Here is a 23,805-nt window from a genome sequence, read left to right as displayed (position 1 = left end):
CAACCATCTAATTGGCTTTAGTCCGTGCCAAATTTGCTTGTAATTCAGCATTTAGTAACCCTGTATTTAGGTGAGTTTAATGTAAGGGTAGTGAGTGAGATAGAGTAAAGTTTGCTCAAGAGTGTGCAAGAAAACAGAGACTCGCAGCTTGGCCTCGCGGGTGACTCGCGGCTGCAAGCCGCCAAACGCAGCACGCGTGCCAAGCATGCCGGAAGGTGAACAATCATGCTAGCTGGAGCACTACAGGACAAAATAGGACAACTGACCATACGGTTATCTCGCGACTGGATCTCACGACTTAGTCAAGCCGCGAGGTCAAGCCGCGAGCCACCCCTATTTTGTAAAACCTGACGTTTCACATTCCTCTCCCACTCCAGTATAAATACCCCTTTTACCCACGATTGTAAGAGAGCTTCCAGAGAGAATTTTGAGAGAGAAACCCTAAAGAAAAACATGATTGATTCATCAACAATCTATACATTAGAGTCTCTTCAAATTCCTCAACTCTCTTCCTCTCCATTGTCAAATCCTTGAGAGGCATTTTACCAAACCTTGTTCTCACCATTTTCACTACTGTGAGAGAGCTGTTTGGATTTCTGGGAAGTAGTTAGGAAGGAACCAATCTTCATTGGTTGATGCTACGGTCTAGTAGCGGAATCCGGGAAGCTAGAAAAGAAAAAGGTTCGGCGCAACCTCGTTGGAGCAAGAAGTTTGAAGGGCTTAGGTGCACTGGGTAGATTAGGCTTGGAGGGTCTATTGTTGTCCATGTATCCCAACTATATTTTCTAGTGGATTGTTTACCGCTTGGAGGGCGGCGGAGAGGTTTTACGCCGAGGGCTTCGGTTTCCTCTTCGATAACACATCACGTGTTGTCTTTGTGTTTGCATCTTCCTTCCCTTTATCTTTGCCTTTTATTTTCTGCTGTGGATGTGATTTTAATTAGGCTTAGATAGTTTTACCAATTCCATATTATAGCTTATGTTAAGTTTCCGCACACTAGTTGTTTGACATAATGCTTGAATTGGTTAAGTTGTAATTTGGGGGTCTACACGTTCAAGGGTGTTTATACACGTATTTGAACTTTCAATTGGTATCAGAGCGGGTACACTGTTTTTGGTTTCATTACCATTGTGTGATCCTTGACTCCCTTTTGAGATGGATCGGTCTCAATCCCTAAATGCACCTCCATATTTTGATGGTAGTAATTATACTTTTTGGAAGGTTCGCATGAGAGCTTTTCTGTGTTCTATTGATGAATCTGTTTGGGATGCTGTTGAGATAGGTTGGACCAGGCCTGAGGAAGCCAAATCCACATGAGATAAGGCAGCACTTGCTGCATCTAATGCTAACAGTAAAGAAATCAATGCTATTTTCTGTGGTGTGTCTCCAGATGAATTTCATAGGATTTCTCACATCACCATTGCCAAAGAAACATGGGAGATATTGGAAACCACCTATGAAGGCACGAAAAAAGTGAAAGACACCAAGTTGCAAATGCTGACCTCTCGATTTGAAGAGCTCAAAATGAGTGAGGATGAGTCCTTTGACTCTTTCTATAGGAAGCTAAATGAGGTGGTTGTCAGCAAGTTCAATTTGGGGGAGAAAACGGAGGATTCTAAAATTGTAAGGAAGATCCTTCGATCTTTGCCGGAAAGTTTTCGTGCTAAAGTGACAGTGATTGAAGAGAGCAAGGACCTTGATGACATCGAAGTCCAGGAGCTGGTTGGTTCTCTTCAGACTTATGAGATGTCGCTGCCCAATCAACGGAAGAGTAAATCTTTTGCTCTTAAGACCATTAATGAGAAGGTGGAAGATCAAGACTCATCGGGAGAAGATGTGGTTGACAAAGATGTTGCATACCTTGTCAAAAATTTTAGAAAGTTCTTGAAATTAAAAAATAATGGCAAATTTGACGATAAAAGAAAATTCCAAAGTTCTGGAAGGGAGAAAAGGGAATTCAAAAAGAAAGATGGAAAAGAATCCCAACCTACACAAGGTGTCACTTGTTTCGAATGTAACGGGCATGGACACTTTAAGAAGGAATGTCCAAATTATTTGAAATCGAAAGGCAAAGTGTATGCCACGACATTGAGTGACTCGGATTCATCAGACTCAGAATCTGAAGAAAGCTGTGATGGAGAGGGGAACTATTCAGCTTTTATGACTATTGCTCATATTGAGTCTTCAGATGAGTTGAATCTGCTTGTACGAGACCTTGGAGAACATAGTGATGATGAATCACTGGGAATTGTTGAAGAATCAGATGCTGAAGAAGATGAAAGCACAGCAAATCTTCAAGAGAATTATAACTCACTCCTGGAGAAGTCGGGTGAGTACACAAGGGTGGCCAAGGCTGCTGTGAGAAAAATGAAGAAGGCAGAGGAGGACTACAAAAGTCTCCTAATCCGATATAGGGAGGCCAAATGTGAGATAGAAACTCTGAATGGTGAGTTGTCCGAAACTTACACAAAAGTGAGATTTCTCGAGCAAGAGGTTGTGCAAGCAAATGCTAAAATAGAGAGGGTCACCACCAAGAAGCTAGATGATGTTATATCATCTCAAAAGAGCTTTTCCGACAAATCCGGGTTGGGATATACCGGAGGAAGTAGCTCTTCTGGAAATGTCACTAAAGAAGTGAAGTTTGTAAAGGCTAAAGATTCAGTTGTAGTTGAGCTTACTGCTGAGAAGCTCAAGATGGAGGAGAAGAAGAATGTGGAGAACCAACGATTGTTGAATCCCCGCAATCAATCTGTGGGCAGGTCTGAATCTCGTGCCAAGTCACGCCCACGACCACAAAGAGGTCCTAGAGCAACTTATGTGTGTCATTATTGCGGACTTCAAGGGCATACTCGACCAAATTGCCAAAAGCTGAGAGCAAAGAATAGTGCAACTCCTCAAAGGTCACGAGGATTGGGGAGGTGAACAATCTAGAGATCAGAATGGTGATCCCGGAATGATGAACGTGATGAAGATGATTGGTGCATTCACCAACTGCTTGGAAAGCTTCTCACGAAAGTTTGAAAGTCCTAACTCCCGTACCCAATCCTATAAGGAAATCACCCCAAACGCAAGTGACGTGTGGGTGAAAAAGGGTACTCATGCATAAGCATTACAACATGTCCATGCATTAATACTTCCTATGCTTTGCGACGATGTTTGTTTGTTTGATTACTGTTTTTGCTGTTGGTCGTTTGCTTGTCAACTTGTGCATACTTTTAATTTTGTTTTATCAATCTTTTTGCTTCTAGTGTCAAAAATCCAAAAATCACATAAAAATTAGAAAATCAAAAAGCTTGATTGACATTGTTGAGCTTTTGTCTCAAAACTTGTTTTGCCTTGTACCTTTGTGCTAATGGCTTTGTACATTTCCGAGCATTGCTTGTTTCTTTGCACTCATATCACTGTGGGAGAAATCTTGAAATCTATGTGATTGTTGTAAATAGATCTTCAAACTTGTCAATAATGATTAGTGAATGGTTATGATGATCTTGAAACATGCATAGACTTGTGTCTATATATATCTTCCCACTCTTTATTTTTTTGTTTTTGCTAAAAAGAGCTCACCAAATGTAAATCTCCAAATGAAAAGAGATATTGAGCTGCAAAAGCCTGTCGCATATTTTAGTATTCGACTAGGAAAAAGGGTAAGCGACCTTATATTAAAGAAAATGTTTATTCAAAAAGCCAAAGGCTTGTTCAATAAAGTGAAATATCAAATATCACTCTCACAATGAGAGGTGATTGCCTCAAAAAATCAAAAAGATCAAATGTTATGATTAAAAGTGGAATCAAATGGAAAGCTCCAAGTTATGTTATCAAGTTTTGTGGGAGGTCATATATACATATTTCTATAATTGAGATGGGTCACATGATCTAGTGCTAATTGTGTATGTCTTGGTTGAATTAATCATTAAAGCTTCACATTAGACTAAGGACTATCTCATTGTTGATATCCACACACAACACACAAGTTTATGTTCAATAAATACCATATTCATTTGTGTGATTGTACTTGATGGAATGTGTTTTTACATGCTCAATCTTTGTTAATTCAAGCACAAAAAGATTTTTGAGTGTTTTAGGTGTTTTTGGAAAGTATTTTGTTTGAAAAATCTGAAAATTTCAAAAATCCAGTTTTGCCCTGTTTTGGCTGCTTAGTCGCGGGTATGTCAAGTCGCGAGCCTCAGTCGCGTCTTCGCGGGTTATTTTTGGCAACTTGTTCGCGAGTGGAAGGTCCAGTCACGAGGGTTACTCATAGATTTTCGCGGCTCAGCTCGCGACTCACTCGCGGGTAGACCTTCCAGTCGCAAAAAACACTTAGAAAAAATTTTCAAATTTTTGTCCTTGAGTGCCTTGGCGGCTTAAACTGGCGACTTGTTGGCGACTCTCTTAAGCCGCGAAAAACGCGTGTTTGGCAAAAATAGGGGCAGTTTTTAAATCTTTTTCAGTTTTCCCTCGAACATTTGTGACTGTTCATCTTCTTTCTCAACTGTCTCCTTCCCAAACACTCCGTGTACCCATTTTCAAACCTCATTGGTGCTTCATTTCTTATCCAAATCATCAAGAAAAGGTATGGGTCTTGTTTTCCTCATCTCATTTTCCCTATTTCATGGATATTTTTATTACCATTTGGATTGATATTGTGTTCGAAACATTTCTCTCTTTGTGTGATGGGTATGGCGTGTTATGTTTGCTGTTGTTTTCATCTGTTTTCATGATGAGTGGTCACAATGTGCTGTCTTATTGTTCTGATTATTGCCTCTTGTTGATTCTGAAAATCTTTTGTTAAATGGGTTTGGTATTTATATGACTTGCTCATTTTACTTGTTTGTGTGTTGATGTTGGCTTACGGCATTGGTTTACTGTGCTTTAATGTTTATATATCGTGTGGTTGATGGCTTCTTGAAAGTATTCTTTTGAAACAACTTTTTCTGAATGTTGTGTCTCACTGCCATGTGCTCTAGTTTGGTTGCTCTGATCCTTCATTTCGAAATTTTTTTCCCATGTTCATATCTTATGTGCTATGTTTTATGATATCTGTTCTTAATGCTCGGATGCTGTCTTGGTAAGCATATCATGGTCATGGTAGATTGTTTCATTGACAGTTCTGTTTGAACTTGTCTCTATATGCCTTTTGCACTATCACCATTTTGCTGCATCTGTCACATTGTGCACCTTAGTATTGATGGAAGTTTGGTTGAGTCTGCACTATCTTAAGTTTGTATTTATATATTGAAATCTCTGTTTTTCACTTATATTTGCATCGAATCATGTTGATATTTATCTTGTGTGGTACTGTTGTTGGTTCTTTGCTGTGGGCCTATTCTCTAGCAGATGTCTCGTTGATCTTCCAGGGGTAAAGACATTGTTGCTGACGATCCAACGACACCAGTTGCTAAAAGGACTCGACTATCATCACAGACATCTCAAGACCCCAATGAGGAGAGGTTCAGAACTCCGCTTACCTCACATATCTACTCAAACATCTTTGACAAGTCTACTCCTATAGTGGAACGGGTGGTGGAGTTTCACACATTAGGGACCACCTTTATCCCTCGTATCTTTGAGCAACGAGATTGGGCAAACTTGTTTGGGAACTTTGACGATCCAATGGATGAACTGGTCAAAGAATGCTTCTCCAATGCAACTGGTCTTGGAGCTGAACTTATTTTCTGGGTCAGAGGAAAAGAGTTTGGCATTTCTCCAAACTCCATCGCAGATCTTCTCGGCATCACTAGACCTCAGAATGTGGATCTAACTCCGTACGATGATCGAACTCTAGAGGTTGAAGAAATTCTACAAATCCTAGGATCCGATCATGAAGTATCCAATACAGGAACATCCATCAACACCGCAAAGTTTGCACCAGAGCTGACCACACTGAAGTTGATCATGTTCACCAATCTCTACCCACTATCCAACACTACATTCATCAATCTTGGGAGAGCTCTATTCCTTTGTGATCTTATTACAAGAGCCCCCATTGATATATGTGCTCACATCTATTACACCTTGAGGAAGACCGCGGTTCGAACTGCAGCACGAGGAATTATTCCATTTTGCAGTCTCATCATGAAGCTCATTCTTCGTGAAGGCATTGTTCCTCCTACAGATGGAAAAATGTTGACCCATCAGCGTCCTATTTCCATGTTCACTCTTCAAGCTAGCAGAAGTCACTCCTCTAAAACACCAAGGAGTGCTCACATCTCTCCGGTTACTCCATCTGCCCCTGAGTCAGAGACACCTGCACATACCACATCTACTTCGCGTGCTATTCCTGAAGCTTCACAAGCTAGTATTCCGCAAGCACAGACTGCTCCTCATACTGATAGAATGGGCAGTTTACTTGAGCATATTCAGAAACGCATTGATGAGATTGTGACAATTCTCTACTCCACAAACAACCATGTCCAAACGCGTCTCGAGACTATGGAGAATCAGCTAGACGCTATTCAACGAAAGTTGGACGACAGCCTTTAGCTATTCGTGCCAAAAAGGGGGAGAGCATTCAGAAAGGGGGAGAAAGTTCAAAGGGAAGTGTGCATAGTGATAGGGGGAGTACACACATACTTTTGACATACTTTTGTTTTAAGTCTTATCCTCTAAACTTATAGGTTTATTTTTGTTGGACTTTTAGTGTTTATATGGGTTTGATACACTCTGTTTTTGGTGTATATTTGTTTCTAACTCATTACTTATACTCTTGGTTTAATCTTTTATATATTTTATTGATGTTATTCAGGATTGTTATATTGTGTTTGTACCCATGTGCTTTTTGTAAGCTTTTAGGGTTAATGTTTTATGCATAGTTTGTAGGCTTTATGGTATGTACCTTGCTTAATGCAGCCTTTATGCTATGTTGAAATCAGTACTTTAATCTAAATGTCTTGCATTTTGATTTATGTACTGTCACTCTTGTGCCCTTGTAGGATTGTTCCTAGATGCATATACTTAGTGTATTACGCATTGGTTGAGTGTTGAGCATACAAGTATCTTGCCTTGTGCTTGTTAACTTGTATGTCCTTGTGTTCATTCCAAGTGTGAATGAGCACTGTGATCACTACCTTGTGGTGTTCACTTGGTTGATCAAGCCATGATTTGTTTCTTAACTCCATCTTTGCTTGATCATATATTGCCTGTTTCATATGCATTTCACGATTTTCTGCTTAACAATGATCATGGTGTATTGTTGTGTTTCAAGAGTCCTATGTTCATATGTTTCAAGTGCTTCACAGCTTCTAGAGTTAGGTGTGAGTGAGTTTTGTTCAACTGTTCCCAACTCACATGTTAAGTCTAGAGTCTGTTTTAGGGTTTTGTCACGGAATAGGCAAAGGGGGAGATTGTAAGGTTGAATTTATTCAACCATCTAATTGGCTTTATTCCGTGCCAACTTTGCTTGTAATTCAGCATTTAGTAACCCTGTATTTAGGTAGGTTTAATGTAATGGTAGTGAGTGAGATAGAGTGAAGTTTGCTCAAGAGTGTGCAAGAAAACAGAGACTCGCGACTTGGCCTCGCGGGTGACTCGCGGTTGCAAGCTGCCAAACGCAGCACACGTGCCAAGCATGCCGGAAGGTGAACAGTCATGCTAGCTGGAGCACTACAGGACAAAACAGGACAACTGGCCATACGGTTATCTCGCGACTGGATCTCGCGACTTAGTCAAGCCGCGAGGTCAAGCTGCGAGCCACCCCTATTTTGTAAAACCTGACGTTTCACATTCCTCTCCCACTCCAGTATAAATACCCCTTTTACCCACGATTGTAAGAGAACTTCCAGAGAGAATTTTGAGAGAGAAACCCTAAAGAAAAACAAGATTGATTCACCAACAATCTATACATTAGAGTCTCTTCAAATTCCTCAACTCTCTTCCTCTCCATTGTCAAATCCTTGAGAGGCATTTTACCAAACCTTGTTCTCACCATTTTTACTACTGTGAGAGAGCTGTTTGGATTTCTGGGAAGCAGTTAGGAAGGAACCAGTCTTCATTGGTTGATGCTACGGTCTAGTAGCGGAATCCGGGAAGCTAGAAAAGAAAAAGATTCGGCGCAACCTCGTTGAAGCAAGAAGTTTGGAGGGCTTAGGTGCACTGGGTAGATTAGGCTTGGAGGGTCTATTGCTGTCCATGTATCCCAACTATATTTTCTAGTGGATTGTTTACCGCTTGGAGGGCGGCGAAGAGGTTTTACGCCGAGGGCTTCGGTTTCCTCTTCGATAACACATCGCGTGTTGTCTTTGTGTTTGCATCTTCCTTCCCTTTATCTTTGCCTTTTATTTTCTGCTGTGGATGTGATTTTAATTGGGCTTAGATAGTTTTACCAATTCCATATTATACCTTATGTTAAGTTTCCGCACTCTAGTTGTTTGACATAATACTTGAATTGGTTAAGTTGTAATTTGGGGGTCTAAACGTTCAAGGGTGTTTATACACGTATTTGAACTTTCATTAAAAAATGGACAATTTACATGATCTACCTAATAATATTCTTACAAAACTTTTTAAAGAGTTAAAAATATATATATAAGAATGACTATCAATTATATTATATGAGTAAGAATTATGCTATGCAACTTAATGTGTATCTTTTAAGTATATCTATTGTATCTGCATGGGGTTAAGTATTAAGTAATTAACCAGTTGGGAGTTAGATTCTAATTTTATCTTCTTTAAAACCCCTATTCTAGGCTAATTGAAGCCCATATCTAATTGCCTAAAGTTCAGCCACTATACTATTTGTGATACCTAAGTTCAGGAAGAATCTAGTAATAGTAGCACACTAGCTTCTAAGTAGCTCACCAACTTTAGCCATGCCTAGGTTTTCTAACGACCCAAGGAAAAGCGCTAACCACATCTACACTATACCTCAAAATGACTAGTCATAATTGAACCTTCTTGCAGTTATTAATAAAACTCAATTCAACCCAGTAAATACCTAATGTGGGACTTATCACACACCCATACAAATCATACAATCAATCAAATTGGAGCATCACAATCTCCCCCACTTAAATCCCTAACGTCCTCGTTAAGGCCCACTTTGTGGGGTAGTGTCTCCGAACCCACACGGGGTTACCAGGCCCACTCTAATACCATATGTAACGACCCAAGGAAAAACGCTAGCCACATCTGCACTATACCTCAAAAGGACTAGTCACAATTGAAGCTCTTTGCAGTTGTTAATAAAGCCCAGTTCAACCCAGTAAATACCTGATGTGGGACTCATCACACACCCACACACATCACACAATCATGTAACGACCCAAGGAAAAGCACTAGCTACATCTGCGCTATACTTCAAAAGGACTAGTCACAATTGAGGTTCCTTGTAATTGTTAATAAAGCCCAGATTTACCCAGTAAATACCCGATGTGGGACTTAGCACACACCCACACACATCACACAATCAATCATATTGGGGCATCACAGGCTTATTTTTATAAAAGTTGATTTGGGGAGGCCCATCTAATCCATTTATCTATATTTATAATAATTGGTGAAGTTGAAAGAAAATCCAATTAGATTTTAATTGAATTCTCAATTTTGCACCATGTGCCCTATCTAAAATTTTAAAATTTTTGTGCCAAAATAAATAATACATTAACACCTAATACAAAAATCAAGAAGACCACAAAAATAACCTAAACAAGAACATTTCACCTGGACACTTCTATGTAGACTCTCAAGCTCCTCTCTCTCTCTCTCTCTCTCTCTCTCTCTCCCTCTTAAATGTTTCTCTAAATATAATCTCAACTCCTAACCACTTGCTACCATCAGCAAACAACTCTTAACAACACACTGGCAACCCCCCAATGCACAATAAACATATTTGTAAGAAAACTTGCAGCCCCTTTTCTATTCATATTCATTGACTTATGAAACATTGTCAATTCCTTTTCTCACATATTTTTTTTATGGCTAACAACTCTTTTGCTTCATAACTAACCATTGAATTTAACAATATCAATATTCAAATGTATAAATGAAACTTAAATCCCGTATGAGGATTAAAATAAGCAACCATATGAATTTGAAAAATATGGCTTTTGGAAACAATACTTCATTATAATGCTATTTGGAGATTTTATTTATTATTAATTTTGTTGTTGTCGTATGACTTTTTTGTTTTGAGTTGCATCTCAACAATAAACAAAGCCAATAATCCAATTATTTGAGGTAAGAATATAAGGCTATGATTGGACAAGACCAATGGTTCTTTTTCTTCCAAGTCCAATGTACAGGACTTATTTTTTGGAGAAACTAAGTTGAAAGTGGTATTTCTTGAAATTTTTCATATTGCATGAGATAAGATCTTTAATGAAAAAAAATATAGTCGAATTTAGTTATACAATTAGTAACAATGACCAGACTTTAATACAAGTTTTTTATACAATTAGGTAGATGAGATTTATCAATTAAAAATTTAAAATATATTTAGTTTCTCAATAGGTAAATATAGAGAGATAGTATTTACTTAGATCCAATATGGGGGATGGCACTCGAAAGCAATAAATATTCATCAATAGCTATAATATAGCATTCCATATGAGTGTTGTTACTTATCTTAACGAAAGCTATTTATTTGTCTTAATTCGTGAGCGAATTTTGGTTTGGAAGATTCACATATGAATGAATCTGGAAATATTTCATATGAGAGTCATAAAGCATAATATAATAGTGGGTGAATGCCATGGTTGATAGAGAATATACTTTAAAGTTTGATTTGTGAGCCAGAGGATAATAGTGGGTGCATGTCTTTTAATAATTGTATCTTTGACCTTAAGCTTCGCAAATCAAATGTAAATAGCTTAACCTTGACTCTTGAGGCATTGTCATTGTCCATAGTTCAAGGCAAGCTCTGAGTTTTAAATTTTTTATTACAAAAATATTTCTCCTAAATGTTGTCATTCATGGTCATTTTATTGTCATGTTGAACTTGATATCAGAATCATGTATGAAGCATAGCTCCTACATGCACCCATGGAATGTGGCTTATAGTGTAGCTTATTCTCCTTCTCAAAAAAAGTGAGTACTAAGGTCCCTATTCAAGTGGAAGCCAAAGCTTTTTTGGGGGTAGTGGAATTAGCAGGTCAAAAGTAGCTTTAGAATGTGTTTATTGAGGGTAATTCCAAAATTTGAGTTTAGGTAGTGACCAATAGATCCAAATTAGTGCACTAGAGAACTGTTAATTTTGTTGTTGAAGTTAGATTGCTATATGCAAGATTTGACCAGTTGGAGTTTAATTAGGTGTATAGGAATGCTAACAACGCTACACATCTTAGCAAGATAGTCTTTGTCAAACTCATTTCCAAGTTAATTTGGTGAAGGGGTTGGTCCCTTAGGAAATGTTGTCTTGGCATGACTAATTCTAATTTTACATTTATTATTCTATGTTAATTTCAATTTGTTTTTTAATTTATAACCAATAAGCAAACAATTTATATAAATATATATATATATATATATATATATATAATTGTGATTGTTTTTAAGTATACCGTGCATATGCACGGGATTACACACTAGTTTAGATAATAGGTGTAAGGTTGAATTTAATCAACCATTTTGTTGGCTTTATTCCGTGCCAAATTTGCTTGTATTTCAGCAATTAGTAACCCTATATTTAGGTGGGTTTGTTGTAAGGGTAGTGAGTGAGATAGAGTGTTGAATGCTCAAGAGTGTGTAAGAAAATAGAGTCTCGCAGCTGGATCTCGCGGGTGACTCGCGGCTATAAGCCGCCAGAAGTAGCACACGTGCCAAGTATGCCAGAAGTTGAAACGTCATGCTAGTTGAAGCACTACAGGACAAAATAGGACAACTGGCCGTTCGGTTATCTCGCGGCTGGATCTCGCAACTCAGTCAAGTCGCAAGGCCAAGCCACGAGCCAGCCCTGTTTTGAAAAACCTAACGTTTCACATTCCTTTCTCACACTAGTATAAATACCCCTTATGCCCACGAAAGAAAGAGAGCTTCCAGAGAGAATTTTGAGAGAGAAACCCTAGAGTAAAACAAGATTGATTCATCCACAATCTTTACAAAAGAGACTCTTCAAATTCCTCAACTCTCTTCCTCTCCATTGTTAAATCCTTGAGAGGCATTTTACCAAAACATTTTCTCACCATATCTATTACTATGAGAGGCCTGTTTGGTGTTCTGGGAAGCAGTTAGGAAGGAACCAATTTACATTGGTTGATGCTATGGTCAAGTAGCGGAATCTGGGAAGCTAGAAAAGAAATAGGTTCGGCGCAACCTCGTTGGAGCAAGAAGCTTGGAGGGCTTAGGTACACTAGGTAGATTAGGCTTGGAGGGTCTATTGCTGTTCATGCATCCCAACTACATTTTCTAGTGGATTGTTTACCGCTTGGAGGGCAGCGGAGAGGTTTTACGCCGAGGGCTTCGGTTTCCTCTTCGATAACACATCGTGTGTTGTCCTTGTGTTTGCATCTCTCTTCCCTTTATCTTTGCCTTTTATTTTTTGCTGTGGATGTGATTTTAATTGGCATAGATTGTTTACCAATTCTGTATTAAGCTTTTGTTCATGTTCCGCACATTAATTGTTTGATATAAAGCTTGAATTGGTAATTTGTAAATTGGGGGTCTAAACGTTCAAGACTGTTTTTACACTATTTGAACTTTCAATAGGTGTTTGAGATATTTTTGTAGCTTTAACACATGTCATGCTTTGATATGTTTAGAGTTAAAATCGATTTTTAGGAGAGGAGTTGAGTACGGAATTTATGCCAATAGGGTCACCCATTGGCCGCTACTGTTGTGCTTTCCCTTGAACAATAAAAATAACGCGATTGATAAGTGGAATGAAACAAGAAATAGCATAGTTATAACATAAAGCATTAAGCAACAATACAATAGCATTAAGGTTAGTTGCGAAGTAATCTAAAGGATATTAGAGCTTGTAATGTAAATGTTTACATTAGTGCCAAATTAAACCATGTCAAAAGATAAGAGCAATCAAATGAATGTACATCTAGTGATGCTAGCAAAATAGGATCAACGTGTTTAGCAAAATTGAGATTTTTGCGACATTCTTTGCAAAGTTAAAATAACATTTTAAATGAAGCTCAAGCAAAGTTCCAGTAAAGCTAGAACAAAGGCATTTAGTAGTTGTAATCAACTTTGCAATTCAAGTAAATATGTTTCAATAGCAAAGTAACAGGAATAGCAAAATAATATTAAGAGCTTAGCCAGACTAAGATTGTATGTTCAGAAACAACAAAATAACTATTTATCCTATTCAAAAAATAAGAAGTCTCCAGTAACAAGTGGGATTAACATAGTTGCATATAAATCTATTACACAATAACATAAGGCTTTACAGTTAAACTAAATAAACATGATAAACATTAATTACAGCTAATGAGATGAATCCAAAATGTAAGGAAGAGAAGGTAAGTGAGTTAGAGGGGGAAAACATAACTTTGGTGGTGCATGCCAATGATAGATAATGTTAACTGTGGTGCTAGGGAACTGCTGGGATTTTAATCGTGCTGCCGAAGGCATTAGAAATATTAAAGTTAATGAAAGTGAAGATTTTCTATTCAAAGGTACTAGACTTGCTGGTTTTGAGAAACAGATCTCACAACCACAACCCCCCCCCCCACATCAAGAAAGAATAACTCCCCATTTATAATCATAGAGAGGTTCTGCTGCTGGCAGCAGCTTTTATAATCATAGAGAGCTTCCAGCTGGAAGCAACTTGCTTTTTGAGAATGACATATCAGAGTCCTTTTTTTTTTTTTTTTTTTTTTTTTTTTCTTGGCACCTTTTTACTAGATTTGAAGAATTGGTTACAATGATTTGGTTTGGTTTTTATCCCAAAGAGAGAGACTATTAGTGGAGAGGAGAGAGTAAGCTTCACGTAAGAGCTCAATACAGGTTAGCTATGAAAGGAACAGATTTTATAGCTTAGATTAGAAGATACTCTCCTTATTGGGCATGGGACTTGTGGACTTAGGCTACACAACACAAGAAACATTAGGCTAAACTTATTGGTGCACTTTAATCTATAATCTATCTATAAATACAATATAACCGAAAAGCCATCTTTTTTGACCTCTTGAGAGTGTGCCACTTCAGTTTTGGAGCCTCCTCAATTTTACATCTCATTTTAATTTTTAAATTTATTTAAATTTAACTAAATATACACGAAATCTTTGAAAAAAGAAACCCGACTATATTCATGTACGCTTTTTCTCTGGCTCTTTCTCAGTTTATCTTGCTCTCATTCACTTTGCTTTCTCCATTTTATAACACAGCCTCCTTTGTTCCTCTCCACTTCCATCTTAGCCAACTTCTTCTCTAACAGTATCAACCTTGAAATTTTCGAGTCTGCCGAACATGTTGAGCACTTAGCCTCCAAGGTCGCCCCCAACTCCCTTTGTAATTGCAGTGATGCGGGAGACGCAAGAAAATTATTATTTAGTATTATTTATGTTTACAAGTCAATTGTATTTTTATGTTTTAGGTCCTAGTAGTTTATTAGGCTATTAGTATTTTAATTTGGAAGCAAGGTTATTTTTGTAATAAGACAATTAGGGTTTCCCAGCCAATTAGAACTAGGGTTTAGCAATCCTTTAAGCAACCTATTGTACTCCTTGAGGAGATACTTGATATTTTGATGAATGAAAAAAATGGACGTATGGTCTTTCTTTGGTCTAATGTTGACTCCAGGTTTATCCTAAGTGCTCACTCCTAATGGTTTCCCGCTTGGTGCCAACTCCAAGTCAAGCTTAGGTGCTGATTTCTAGGTCATATCCCTTTATTTTATTGATGTTTTAGTTTGTTATAGTTGTCTTGCGTCATTTTTGGTATCATAGAAAACATCAATCTGTTTGAAGCATCCCGTATCAATCCAGAACTAGAAAAATCACAACAACAAAAAAAACCATCACTACCGTGTCTTCCACCACTAGAAAGTTATCTTTGTCATTTCCCTACTTAGTACCAAAAAGCTGTCCTATAGTTGTGCCATCCATCAGAAGACCAGATATTCAAGCCAACCAAAGACTCCAATCCAAAAACCACAATCAAGTCTCCAAATCCCTTGCGACCACTGTTGAGGTACAAATTTTCGAGCCTTGATTTTATTGGCCCACTCACAAAATACCAACATGAGCCCATACATTATTTAAAACCCACATAAATATTTCCCATATATATTACCCAAATATTCTCCATGTTGTTGGGCCTTCACAAATACTCCTATCACAAGCTCATCAATTGCCATGGGCCCTCTCACAAATATTACCTATTATATCCCACATATCATCCAACTTAAATTCTCCACAAAATATGCTCATCATATCACTACCAAAATTGGGCCGCAAAATTATACTATCCCCACACAAAGCCCAACATCATTTGGCTTGTGGGCAAAACTCAAAGAAAGCCCAAATTCCAAAAGTCCCACTACGATGTGGCTAATTCCAAAGTCCCACTACGACTTGGCTAATTCCAAAGTCCCACTACGACGTGGCTAAAAAAATTCCCACTACGATGTGGCTAATTCAAAAGTCCCATTACAATGTGGCTAATTCAATGTCCCCCTACGATGTGGCAAATTCAAAGCCCGCTACGATGCGGCACTATTTACAGAACCCGCTACGATGCGGCACTATTTACAAAGTCCATTGCTACACGGCACCTTAAAGCCCGTTGCTACACGGCACTACGATATGGCTAATTCCAAAATCCCACTACGATGTGGATAATTCAAAAGTCCCATTACGATATGACTAATTCAATGTCCCACTGCGATGTGGCAAATTCAAAGCCCGCTACGATGCGGCACTATTTACAAAACCCGCTACAATGTGGCACTATTTACAAAGTCCGTTGCTACACGGCACCTTAAAGCCCGTTGTTACATGGTGATACTTTACAAAATCTGAAAATCATTTTCACAAAGCCCAAATTCTAATTTGGCACTATTTTATAAAGCCCAAATATTATTTTGGCAATTCTTTCATAAAGCCCAAATACTAATTTGGCAATTATCTTTACACTATTTTTATAAAAGCCCAAATGCTAATTTGGCATCCATTTTACAAAGCCTAAAACCATTCTAGCAATTATCTTACAAAGCCCAAAATGACATTTTGGCAAAAACAATTACTTTATACTCAAAGCCCAAATGTTAATTTGGCACTTATTTTTGCAAAGCCCAAATAATCTTTTGGCAACTATTTCATGAAGCCCAAATGCTACTTTGGCACACATTTACTAAATTCAAATATTATTTTAACATTTGTTAAATCCCCAACTCATGGGAAATACAAATTACTCGTTTCTCAAAAGAATATCTCTTTCACAAAATTTTATGGGAACTATGTCTATTATTTCCATAATCAACTACCTATAAAGCCCATGAATATCACCCATGGCAAAGCTACTCATCTTGTAGGGTTAACCAAGCCCAAGCAAGTTTATCAACAAAAGCCCAGCTGGGTCAGGCCAGCCCACATACAAATCTCAGCAATTGGAAAACACGTGAACTAGTCAGCCAAATTTCAGCAATAATTAAACAACTGGAGCCCCTTCCCATCAGGTCCCCACTTGTCTAATCAGATTAGAAAATAGACACGTGTCCACCAAGGGATGAATCCTTTCTCCACAAGCTGAAATCCCATCATTTCTCAAGTGACATAAAGCTGAAGGTGTTGTGACAAAAAGCTAGGAAAGCTGGGAAAGCTTCAGCCAGCTGTTACTTTTTTCTCCTTCAGCTCATTCAGTCAAGAAACCAAAGCTGCCACGACCAGACCAGTGAAGCTCTTGAAACGACACAAAATCAGCTCATTTTCATACTAAAAATATGTATTTTCAGGTTCATGAACCAAGCACATGAACCCCAAATGGGGAAACTTAGGGAAATGTGGTTTGGAGGGCACCAAAGGGGATCCCAACAGAGTTCTTAGCAAGGGCTCCAAGGTTGACACCTGGCTTGAGGTGGCCCAATCTGTCCTAGGGAACTCTGATTCTAGTTGCAGCATATCCAAGATCATTAGCCTAAAGCATACTCTAATCCCATCAGCCAAGGTTAGTCAGCATTCAATGCTAAAGCCAGAAACCCAGCTGTTATTACCCAAAACAGCAAGAACCTTCTAAAGTTAAGCTTACTACTCTTAGCTAAAAATCTTAAGAACGATTCTCTAAGGATTTTCTAGAGATTAAGGAAGATTTAGCAAAGATTATTTACTAATCACCCCCTGAAAACCCTAATATAAATGGAACTCTCCATTAATGCTTCAAAAACCAACAATACACTAAGACATACACCAGAGAGATTCTTCCTTAACCTCTCTGCTTAAGCTTTCTCCAAGCTCTGAAAAAGTCTCTGAGTTCTTAGTTTCAAGCCTAGAAACTAAGTTCCCCAACTCCTAACTCACAAATACTTTCTCATAGCTCTACTCATAAACACTTACTTGCCCTAGCAGAACATTCCAATAGTACTACTATACACTCTCACTCATTACTCATACTATTCACAAATGAATCTCTCTACTCACTACATATATTATATTCATGAGCATGCCATGGCACCATAATGATCTTGCTGCGCTAATTGGGATCTCTCTCTCTCCCTTCATCTCATACTAAGTCTTCTCCATTATTTGTTATTATGGAATCCATGATATTTACTTATTCATTTACTATCAATGGTTATGATGTAACTGTTATTATAGAGTTTTTCCCAAGGATGTCAATACCATACCGAAGGCTGTACCGGTTTGACCACCGGTACGATATATTTCGGATACCGGTCAATTCTGATGTACCGTTTCGGATTTATTGCTATTTTATATAATAATAATAATAATAATAATAATAATAATTCTTTTAGAGCCTATCTCTTCTATGTTCTTTAGGACTTAAAAGAATTTGTTAATACATTTAAAGAATAGTTAAATTTTTATTTATGACCCATATAATCAGTTGAACCAAACTCCATACCAATTCCCATCAAAAAAAAAAAAAAAAAATCTCCATACCACTAGAAGTCTAGAAGTTGACACTTGCCCATCTAAGCAATTGACTAAATAAAAAATAAAAAGTAATTGAAATTTGAAAGAGCAAAATAAGCAAGAGATAAGAACCATGGAGAGTCACGTGGCTTTGGAAAAAGCAAATAAAATAAGAGGCTTTTATGCTTTTGGCGGAGAAACCAAGAGAAATAGGTACAGCAGCCTCTTATTTTATTTGCTTTTAAATTTTACATCTGCTCTCCCCCAAGCAGAGAAAGCTTCTCACAAAAGTAGAGAAAGAATTTCAACAAGTTGAGCAAACGAAGCAGGGAGCAATTACAATGGCTAAAAAGAAGATCTAAGTGGCTAAAACGAAGAAGAAGATGATGATGTTGTTGATGATCTAGCAAGTTTATGCTTCAATGATGGTCACTAGTTGCTGTAAGTTGCTGTTGAGTATCAAGTTTTTTCAAAAAAACCCAGTTATATTTGTACCGGTCCGAAACGAAAATACCGCCCGAAAAGCTCCGAAATTCGCCGGAATAGCCGAAACAAGCCGGTACACCCCGGTATTTTGGGCGGTACGATTCAACCTTGTTTCTGTACCGGTTTAGGCGCCGAAACGGAATATTCCGGTGGTACCGGCTGATACGGTACGAAATCGTCATCCTTGGTTTTTCCCTCATATTGTTGTATTAGAAGACTCCTCTCCAGAGCTAACAGATGATGAGTCTGAAAACATAGATATTTCCCTTAGTCTGTAAAGTAAATAACGGATGGAGACCTATCTTGTTTTGTTTTACTTTACTGCTGGGCTATTTTCTGCAAGAACACCTTATCGCTGGGCCGTTTTCTGCAGAAACATTTCATTGCTAGGCTATTTTATGTAGAAACGCTTTACTGCTGGGTTATTTCTTACAGTATGTTTTTCAACCATTATGACGTGTTCGCTGTAGGGATTGTTCATGGGCCACTCTTGTCAATTCCAATCTATACCCAAGGCATAAAATATAGTGGACTTCTTGGATTTTCACCGATAGCCTTTGGGCTGTACATCAAGCCCATCGTCGAGTTTTGGTTTAGACCCCCCGACCCAACATAAATCTTATTTGTCGGGAAGGAAACTTTTTCACCCCCAACAACCACAAAGACAGAGAGAAGAGAAATAAGAGTGCTGCAATCGTGCCACACTACCACCAACAAGCAACCACGTTCAGATTTGGTCAAATCCTTTCACAACAATTGCTACGCATGACACCACCACCACCTCCGTGAGCCACCACTTCGACTAGTCCTCACTATAACCTCTATTCCACACCGCCACGATTTCAGTTTTGCCCAGTGTCATGCCGCCGTAATCTCATCAGCCTCCATCGATCCGATCTCATAAGGTAACCCACTACCCTTGTCTAAACCCATTCTCATTTTTTTTTATTTTATAAAAAAATAAAAAATAAAATTTAATTAAAAAAAAAAAAAAAACCATCAAGCTGGCTCGACCAACTTTTATAACCCAAACCATTTCCTAATACGACCCATTTATTAATCAAGTTCCCCTCTCTTGCTTTCGACACATCCAATTAGGAAGCCTTTTTTGATTTTAGTATTCCCTGACCCAGTCCAATTAAAACCAACCAACCCAAGTCATTTTTAAACCCAAGCCTTTAAGTGAGGGCCCACCACTAGCCCAAAAAAAAAAAAAAAAATCAAAAAATCAAAACCAATTAACCAAATAGCCCAGTCCTATACCCATCCACTATAAAAGCCACCCTAGCTCAATTTAAAAAACATATAAGCAGTCATATTAACCCATTAAACCCAAAAGCCAACCCGTGCACATCAAGTGTTCTTCAACTTCGCAGAAATTTTCCATATCAATGTTTTATGACTCCAGGTCTGAGCTGAAAATGACTGCCTTTGATAGAGAATTTGATGCAGAAGACTCAAGAAGATTATTATTTAGTATTATTTATGTTTGCAAGTCAATTGTATTTTTATGTTTTAGGTCCTAGTAATTTATTAGGCTATTAGTATTTTAATTTGGAAGTAAGGTTATTTTGTAATAAGGCAATTACGGTTTCCTAGCCAATTAGAACTAAAGTTTAGCAATCCTTTATAAGCAACCTATTGTACTGCTTGAGGAGATACTTGATATTTTGATGAATGAAAAAAATGGCCGTTTGGTCTTTTTTTAGTCTGGCACTGACTTCAGGTCTACCCTAGGTGCTGACTCCAAACCAGGCCTAGGTGCTGACTCCTAGGTCATATCCCTTTATTTTATTGTTGTTTTAGTTTGTTCTGGTTGTCCTGTGTCATGCTCTTATCGCCAGGATTCTGGTTAGTTCTCTCACTACTTTCTTTTAGCTTCAATCCTTTATTCATTTTTCTCTTCAAGTACTAAATAGTTAGTAGTGTCATCAACTCACTGCCATCGAAAGTGTAATTTAGTGGCGTGATTGATTGTATTAATTTATATATATATATATATATATATATATATATATATCTATATATCTATTTGGTAAACCAAATTTGGTTCAATAGTTGGAGTTTAAATCCAGTTTCAATCATTGTTATTAATTTCATTCCGTTCCGGCCGGAATGGCCGAAAAATTTCGTACCGCTATTCAAACCGGAATGACACACCCCCCTGTTCCACTTCGGATAAAATTTCGGCCTATTCCGGTGTGTTTAGGGCATTCCGGTTCGTTTCGGTGAAATCCGGCCGATATTCAAGATTCGGCCAATACATGTTCAATCACTCAAGATGAGCCTCACTGCCTCGGTGAAAAAAGAAAAAAAGAAAAAGAAGAAGAAGATGAAGATGAAGATGACAATGAAGATGAGAACAAAATTAATAGATGAGATTAGTGTTTACAGAGCAGCAGACCTGAAGAGAAATCCTTGGAGATGAACAATGCTGAGAGAGGGAGGAGATAAGACTTAAGAGAGACAGAAGGTTAAGTGAGAGTCAGAACTTTTGAATAGAAGAGTATAGAGAGAAATTAAAAAGACATTTTGAATATACGGTTGTGATGAGGTTTGGACCATGGGAATATTGGGATCGATGATAGATGGGACTTAAAGAGAAAGATGAAAATAGGGGAAGAGAAGACCAAGGACACGTGTGACATAGAAGAAAGAAAAGTTAAAAAATGAATTAAAAGATATGAAGATATGGCAGTCAGTGGTGGGATCGGTTTAGAGAAAATGAATGAATAGAGAAAACCGAAAATTAAAAACATTATTTTATATAATTAAATTAACTAAATATTGAGTTTTAAGACTAAATATTTTTTATTATTTGATATTTAGTTATTGACTTGTAAATCTTCTTAAGAGTTAGGACTAAATGATTAGTATTATTTGATATTTAGTTATTTATTTATTAGAATTGACAATTTTATGTTCTACAAGAATATATATAAATTATTTTTTAGGTACCCCGAAACACCCTGAAACGGTACGCCGAAATTGTCCGGTACCGAAATATTCCATTCCACTGGACAAACCGAAACGGGGTCCGAAACGGTATTCATAACATTGGTTTCAATTGTTTATTTTTAACAGTTTGATGTTGTTTTCATCATTTAATGGATTGTCTACAATGTGTTTGGTTATAGTTGTTAATAACGCTCACACTGCTCTGTTTCAAAAGAAATCCTCTTAAAGCAACCATGGTTTAGAAGATGGAACACTACAAATCTCGAAGGATGGGATTTCAAGTTAGTCAAAGGTGATTGAAGTGCGAGGAATTAGCGGAGGATGGAAATGCTATTGATAATGCTTCTTCCTACATTTAAATTAATGGGAATTGTTTATAATTGCAATGTATTCTATTCCTACATTGATAATGCTTCTTCCTACATTTTAATATCTCTAAATGCATTATTGTTGCTGTGCCGCCCTATTGTGGTTTATAGAGATCTGGATATCCCATTGGAGATCCAATATTAAGCGGTCTCAACTCATGGGCAATAATGGGGTAAGTTGGCTTATTTTCAATTTAATAGGTTTTTTAACAAATGGGCATTGTTTAATTTGATTCAAAATTTGAGCAATTTTACTAATTTATGGGGGTTGTAATTGTGTACGATAAGAACTACTTGTGAGTGAGAAGATTGAAGTTGTGGAGAGAGATGCAAAGAAGCCCAAGAAAGGAAGAGGTGCTGAAGTGGAAGATGTGGACATTGGCAACGAGATGTCAGTGAGCAATTCTCCATGGTATAACCATTGGTAGGGCTTGAATTATTTGAAACTTTTGTTGTGAAAAATGTCTGGTAGTGAAGCTTGTGGTAGATTCAGATTCAGGATTGAGGTCAATCCCAATGTCATGGTTAGTTTTCTATATCATATGTACTTTGCATATATTTTATTGTTTATGATGCTTTGTTTACTTACCTATTAAAAGTAATATTCATGTTACAACCACATCTAAGAATTTGAAAGCCCATTTTGAAGAATGCTAGCACTCTAGCAGAGAAGTTCTCTGTGGAAGTCACACAAGATTTATGTCTATCTGTACTCCCTCAAACAGCAGCATAATTAAATTTTCAAGTAAGTAACTAAGTTGTATTGGCTGCAAAGCTCTAATTAGGTAGGATTTCTGTGGCTTCACTATTTATGTGTTATCATAGTTGCTAAGTTAAAAGAATTCAATGCTATGTGCAGATTTTGTTATTTCCAATACTCACATGCTAATTGCTGATTAGTAAGCCTACAAGTTGCATGAGAACTTATTTGGAAACACATCATAATGGTGAAGGTTCTTTTGGATAGAAATTATGAGAAAATTTTGTGCTGCAATTGTTTAATGTAAATTGTTGGGATGGGTTGTAGGGCCAGGAAAGATGTTAGTTATGGAAACAAAATGAGTTATAAAAATAGGTTTGAGTTATTGTTTCCGTGTGAAGAACATAGAAGTAAAACAATACCTAGGTGAGTTTACCTAAGAGATCTTAGATTTAGTAAGAAGAAAAGATCTAATTTTGAGAAAATTTGAGCATAAAAGAAAAAATGATGAGGTATTTATCTCAACTGTGATTTACATATTTGTTCACAGTTAGGATTGTCCAATGTTTTTCGAAGAAAGAAGGGATAGAAAAGATAAAGACATGACTGAATGTCAGAGAGTTCAAGCGAGATTTTATGAACACGTGTTGTAAAAAAAGGTGGTGAAAGAAATTTTTTTTTAGTAGGATTTCTAGATGCTTCTTGCATGTTTACAAAGCCAACTAAGTAGGTGTGTTAATTTTGAATGGTGTTTCAATGTAATACCCAACTACAGATGTAATACCCCACTTTTGTTTTTATGATTATCACCGTACATCATCATTATTATAGAGTTGGGGTACTATATGTGTGTGCACAGTAAGATGCGAGTAGACTATTTTGTGGTGCTACAAAATAGGTGAGAAAATTAAAGTTTTAGTGCATACAAGTTAGTGCAGCAATTAAAATAATAAATAAATAAATAAAAGATGAAGATGTTTTATGGGCTTCTTGGAGACTAAAGAGACAAGTTCTAGTGGGTTTTAAACTCCAGCCCACTACCCCACCAAGCCCACATCTCTGACGCATTAAATATAAGGTAAAGGAAAAGACAAATTAAGGTTTTCATTGAAAGGGTTTCTTAGTAAATGTGGATGCCAAAGAAAATTTGAGAGGGGGGAGAGAGGTGGCGTGACAGAATAAGGAGGCAAAATTGTTTAGGGGCATAAGGTTTGGCTACGAAATCAAGGTGAGAACCCCATCTCAATATTTCTATACTGTTTATAAATCTTGAGATATATTTATGGTTTTGGCAACGTGGTAAAATTCAGTTGTGTCC

The sequence above is a fragment of the Quercus robur genome, chromosome 10, assembly GCF_932294415.1.
Source record: "Quercus robur chromosome 10, dhQueRobu3.1, whole genome shotgun sequence".
Classification (NCBI taxonomy): Eukaryota; Viridiplantae; Streptophyta; class Magnoliopsida; order Fagales; family Fagaceae; genus Quercus; species Quercus robur.
Note: the sequence above shows the minus strand (reverse complement) of the source record.